Source organism: Diabrotica virgifera, chromosome 7 (genome assembly GCF_917563875.1).
Source record: "Diabrotica virgifera virgifera chromosome 7, PGI_DIABVI_V3a".
NCBI classification, from domain to species: Eukaryota; Metazoa; Arthropoda; class Insecta; order Coleoptera; family Chrysomelidae; genus Diabrotica; species Diabrotica virgifera.
In genome coordinates, this window is record NC_065449.1 from 235,060,614 (window position 1) to 235,067,499 (window position 6,886).

Here is a 6,886-nt window from a genome sequence, read left to right on the forward strand (position 1 = left end):
TAGCAAATGTTCTAGTAATAGGGCGACATGCTTGAGTAATCCTTTCACGCAATTCTCCAAGTGAAGCAAGTTGAGTTTTATAAACAACTGATTTAGGTTAACCCCATAGAAAAAAGTAATATACTATCCTAGTATAAAAAGTACTATCCAATGGTATAAATAATAATTATACAGGGTGTTAATATCAGCTGGCTTACTATGACATTTGTATTTGTAATGCTATCTCCCGGACTATTATTATAAATGGTAAGTGTCCGCTCGTACTTTTTTTTGTTAATTAAAACTTAATTTGCCATTTTTGCCTTAAATCAGTTGTTTATAAAACTTAACTTGCGTCACTTGGGAAATTACGAGAAATAATTACTCAAGCATGTCGCCCTATTACTAGAAAAACATTTGTCAAACTTCGTGCAGAATTTGAAAATAGACTGTATTATTGTTTACAAAACAACGGAAGCCACTTTGAACATTTACTTAATTGACATTTTTATCAAATTTGTAGTTCAACAAAACCTCATTAAATTTTTCATTTAAGCCAAAGTTTCACAATTATTGCTTCACCCTGTATAATTATTATTTATACGATGGGATAGCATTTTTTATAGCCTTTTCAATGATGTATCACAAGTAGGGGTTTGCAATTTAAACTTTTTTGGTTGTGGTGGGTGGGGCCTAGGGGGTTGATGGGGGTGAGTTCTCTTTCATGTCATTTTAGTTCCCCCTTACTATCCTAGAAACGGTTTCAAGCATTTTTCGTTTTCAGCTTTTGTTCGTGAGATATAGCCATTGAAAGTTTTAAAATTGACACACTGTATATAAAAAAAGTATCATTGACTTTAAAAAGTGATATTTAGATAGGAAATTTAACCACGAACAATTTTTATGTAGATATGTTTGTACCAAAAGTGCATAGAACTCACCCTAATGTAACGTGTGCCCAGGGACTAATTCACCCATTTCTCAAAAATGCACCCTTTTAGATGGTAGCACTCCGCGGTTTTTTCATATATAGATGTCCATTGACCATATAAAATAATAAAACCCCGTTAACGTTGTAGTTCCTTTTAGCTATCTTATTTTGAATATAATCAATAGCCTAGATGGTCGAGCTGTTTTTCGATTTAGAGGTGTGCACGCTAGCGCTATTGAGGAAGCCTGCAATGGTGGAAACAGCTGTCCAGCGATTGTGCATCAAACAAGCAAAACCATATTTTACTATAAAATCTATTTTGTTGTAAATGAGAGGAATATGGGAAGATGAAGAATATATCCCGGTTTAAGAACTTCAGGTAATGGTTTGAATGCAGTAATGCAGAATTATTTAGAGCGTCGGTCAACACAATCCGCATAGCCTTGATGATTTTCAACATTCTATAGAAGGTAGAATTTGAAGGGAAAGAAGAAGATTCTTAAATTTTTCCAGTTTAGTTAGATTATGAAAAACAGCTTTATCTTTTTTGTCCCTATTTTTTAATTTATCAAATTTGGGGTTAATGAGTTACCATTTCATTTTAAATAAGTTAAATATTTTTACGAATTTTTAATAGCCAAAAAGCGTGATATAGGTACATATACATAAGTAAAGAAGGTTCATAATACAGGAAATACAAAGAAAATAGTTCTAATACAAGATCGCTTTAACATTTGACATTTGTTTTTTTATTTAACCTAAAGAAATACATATTTCTTTAAATTGTTTATAAATAATAAAACACTTATACCGCTTGAATACCGGTTATTTGATTAAAAAACTGAAAGGTAACATTAAGATCGATAACTAATTTAAGAATCTCAGGAGACTTGAGAATTTTGAATAAAAAACCGATTAATAATTTTATACCCGATAAAATACCGGATGGCATTTTTCAAAATGCTGCTTATATCCTGTTAGAGTAGCAGTGTTGTTTTTCTAGACATTTTTCAAATTGTGTTGATATCATCATAAAACCGATGAAGGTTAATGTATTAAAAATATTTTAATAAAAAACGATTATATTAATATGTTATATAACATTTATTAAAGATTCTGAAAAACAAACCATTATGGAATTTATATAAAAATAATCTTGAAAATTGCATTGTTAATTTTTTTTTAGAAAATTACGATTAATGAGAATTGCATCGTATACTATCACGAAGAAAATTAACAACAAAAGCGATAACAAACTTTAATGAAATTATAACATTAGCAGAATAACAACAAGGTTTTAGGTCGGGAAGGTCATGCACTGACTGTATATTTATAATGAGGCAAGTTCAAGAGAAATCGTTGGAATACAACAAACCGGCATATTTATGTTTCGTGGACCTTAAGAAAGCGTTTTACAGGGCCACATTAAAGGACGTTATCCACTTGTTATACTCGAGAGAGGTACCTCTGGGAATAATTAAAACGATAGAAAACATACCAGAACAACACAATAAAAGTAAAAGTGGAAGATGAACTAACTGACCCAATTGAAGCCAGCAATGGGATAAGACAGGGGGATTCCTTGAGTCCTTTATTGTTCAATCTGATCTTGGACGAAATAATAAAAAAATTAAGAACAAAAAGCGGATACCAAATGGGAGAAAAACAACTTAAAATAATCTGCTATGCGGACGATGCAATACTAATCTCTCAAAGTGAAGATGATTTACAACGTATGCTGCACCAATTCAACATAATCGCCAGAAAATTTAACATGTTAATTTCCTCAAAAAAGACAAAATGCATGGTTATAACAGCAGATTCAATAAGATGTAAATTGGAGCTGGAAGGTCAAATAATAAAACAAGTGATGGAGTTTAAATACCTAGGCATCACACTATCTAGCTACGGAAGACTCGAAACAGAAGTGGAAGATCAAGTGGATAGAGCAAACAGAGCCACAGGTTACCTGAATGACACAATATGGAGAAATAAAAATATCGGAAAAGAAATGAAAGGCAGAATTTACAAAACAGTCATCAGACCAATAATGACATACGCGGCAGAAACACGACCCGACACAGCGTCGGTCGAGTGTTATAATGTTCTACTAGCACTTTTGGTGAAAATCGAGATATGTACAGAATTTGCTTAAGGGATATTATATTGTTCTATTAAAATCGACTCCTGCATAAATATTTGATCGTATCTTTAGATTTAGATAATATTAAATTGTTCGAAGTGACAAATTAAAAAATTGCTTAATATTATAATGTTCTATCAGTTGAGACCAATAGCAATCCGGTATTTCTGCTGTTAGAACATTATAATTTTGAGATTCGAATGAGGAATATTTTGAAATTTCGTTGAATGTGCAAAAGTTGTATGATTTGTATCAAGAATTTTGTACTGAAAGAAATCTAGTAAAGCAGTTGAGATATTATTCTTCCCGAATACATTATCTTGAGCTGAAATACCAGAATGATGGACACTTCACTGAAGTTTCAATTCTATGCAAGCCTCCGTTACAAAAAACAAACGGATCTTGTCTCACCCCCACTTCAATATCTTTACCATCGATAAAATCTTGTGATGAACACAGGGGATGCTGAATGCTTATTACTACAAATGTTGAATGGCTTATTACTACCTTTAGATAAACTAGTGCATTTAAAAAACCTTTTCAAGTTTTTGCCGCCTGTGGACTCCCAGTTCATATCAACTTATTTTAACCCATTAACCGCCAAGCACAGAAATACTGCAATAATATGTAATATATTTAATTAACTAGAGTAAAATAAATTTAAACAATCGTAAAAAAATTGTTTTACACTTTGATAATGGCAGGTGTCACAACAACAAAATGGTTCGTTTTCGAACCTTTGGCGGAATTGAGCTATAAAAATTGAAATACACAATTTTATTTTTTGTGAAAAGTCTCAAAACCTTTAGAGTGTAAATGGGCCTGGACTACCAAAGCGGAGCGTGCACTGTTGCACGATCCGGGAGCGCCACTATTTTCATAAAAACCTTGCGCTCCGCGCTCCCTGCAGCTCCTCCAATCGATACGGTATGCGCTCCTCTACATATAAACCAACACCAATTGGAACGCCGAGGCAGAGCGCGCACTGTTGCACGGTCCAGGAGCGCCAACCATTCACTATGTTTACAAACATAGTGAAAGGTTGCGCTCCGCGCTCCCTGCTACTGGTCCCATGGATACGGCATGCGATCCTCTACATATAAACCGCCACCTATTGGACCGCCTGGGCGGAGCGGGCACTGTTGTACGGTCCGGGAGCGCCAACCATCCACTATGTTCACAAACCTCTTGCGTTCCGCGCTCCCTACAACTGCTCCCATCGAGACGGCATCCGCTCCTCTACATATAAACAGCCACCTATTGGACGGTTGAGGCGGAGCGCACACTGTTGCACGGTCCGAGAGCGCCAACCATCGACTATTTTTACGAACCTCTTGCGTTCCGCGCTCCCTGCAACTGCTCCAATCGATAGGGTATGCACCCCCTTACATATAAACCGCCACAGATTGGAACGCCGAGGCAGAGTGCGCACAATTGCACAGTCCGGGAGCGGCAAACGTATCCACTATGTGGAGCAGTTGCAGGAGCTCAAAGCGCAAGCATACACATTTTTTATACACACAATTTTACACATTTTACACATAAAAATATCCCAACAAATTACTGCCTGTACGTCACCTTGAAATTCCTGATCAGACAGGATTATAAGTCGACTTCCGCCAACGGTTCGTTATCGAACCATTATTTTCAAACGCGAGATTTGATGACTCAGAGAATTTTTTTTTATTATTTTTATAACAATTGATGTACAAACAGGTTAAAAAAATAATGTTTTAATTTATTTGACCACAAAAGTACCATGCCAATAAAATTACTACGGAAAAAATAAAGTTGTGTCGAAGGATTGAAAATGTCCGACATTTAGAAAATATTTTTGTGATGAAAACATGAGTTTGGAAATTAAACAAAATTAAATTTAGTTACACTTATATCTTCTGGTTGCTTAAAAAATACAAAGATTTAAAAAAAATTAACGAATTGTCAAAAAAAAATTCTACAAAAAAATGGTGCGTTTTCGAACCGTTGGCGCTAAATGGGTTAAACAATATCAATGATGCGAAAATTTTTGCAGCGCAATTATCCAAACAAAAGAAAGGTCGTTTAATTAATTTAGACAATGAACTGCCCTCCACATCAAAATGCAATTTTTCCAACATTCCAAAGCAGTAGTAAATTTAGCCAAATTATTGTAAAAAAATATTTAGAAACTTGTTTCTTTTGTTTATTTTACATGTTTTCCTTAATTTATAAGTTCATTAGAATATTACACGACACGATGTTGTTAGTTAGAACAATTTCGTTACATTTTTGTAAAAGGTGGTGTTTCAATAAAATCATAATGTTCTATCAACATTTTATAATTTTTTTCAAAATCCTTTTTGTTTGTTAAATAAAAAATAAATAAATAAAATGTTATACATAACTCTTTATTACTTCATTATACATATAAAAATTAAAAATTTCTATAATCAAAGTGTCTCAAAATAAAAATAGAGTGACCATTTTTTTAAATTGTTTTTCCTGCCAAACTGTAAAATATGCTAATACAACATTATAACACTCGACCGACGACAGAGAGGACAAAAATATTGCTCGAAACAGCGGAGATGAAAACCCTTCGAAAAATCGATGGTAAGACTCTATGGGACAGAGCTAGAAATACAGATATACGACGGAGATGCAAGGTGGATAACATTAACTTGGTAAGAAACAGAAGAATAGAATGGAGTGACCACATAAGCCGAATGACAACAAATAGGACAGCGAGAGACGGTTCCCCAATAGGAAGACGATCAGTGGAAAGATCACGAAAACCATGGAACGACAACTTCCTAGAGACACATTGAAAAAACAGACAGAGTCTATACAAAAAGAAGAAAAAGACTATCACGAAGGAATTTAAGACAATAATACTGCCTGGGGTAATTGCGGGGTGTCTCAAGTAGCTCTGCAGTTACCACAGCCTGTCCTAAGCCCTCATAAAATGTGGAGGGTAATTGGCAATGTTAGCAGTATGCCAAGTAATCATTAATCAACAACATCGTCAAAAATTTGCAATCTTTAATACCCTCCCACCCCTTTGTCGCAAAAGCATCATTTGTAGTCCTGTCTCCCCCTAATGTTGATGTCGCAATTGCAACTCGTCATGTTCCTCTTTTCAGTGATTTTTTTAAATTCAATTTTATTTCTGGATTCTTTTATAGCATAAAGCTGATGCTAATGGATGCCTTCTAGGAACATGAAGAATCCCTACACTAGCACAATCAGAACAACCATATTGGTCTATTTTCGTCCATTTGGCAGATCTTGCGCCTCAGAGCGCGGTATTAATATATGTACCTCCGAACATTTTCCTAAGCTTAAAGTGTTCCTTTGTGTGTTGTATCATTACTCTTAATTCAAGTGTGTATAAATGTGTATTGTCCAAAGCTTAAAACCCTCATAAAAAGTTAATGAACAAATGTTTTAAGAAAATTATAATTTTAAATCGGTATATTACGATCGAAAAATCTTTGAAATATTTATTTTCCTAATTAGTGCGGAAAGTGATACTTTCACGCACGAGACTGCCGTTGACCCGAACGATGCGATAGCGGAGTTTCGGCAAGCAGTCTGAGATTTACTGACATATTTATTCCCAAGTATTCCGTTTCCATCACTTGTTCTATTATTTTGTTATTTACGACCAATTTACATCGTCTCGGTTCCGCTGATAACACTATCGATTTAGTTTTAACTCTGCCTGCATTACCTAATAGGTGGATCGAGCAGCTTGGTGGGTGATGTTGCCGGTCACAAGCCCAAATAAAGGAGAGGGTTTGTAGGGTTAGGTTAGCACCCTGTTATACCGGGTCTCCACTTATATTTTGCCC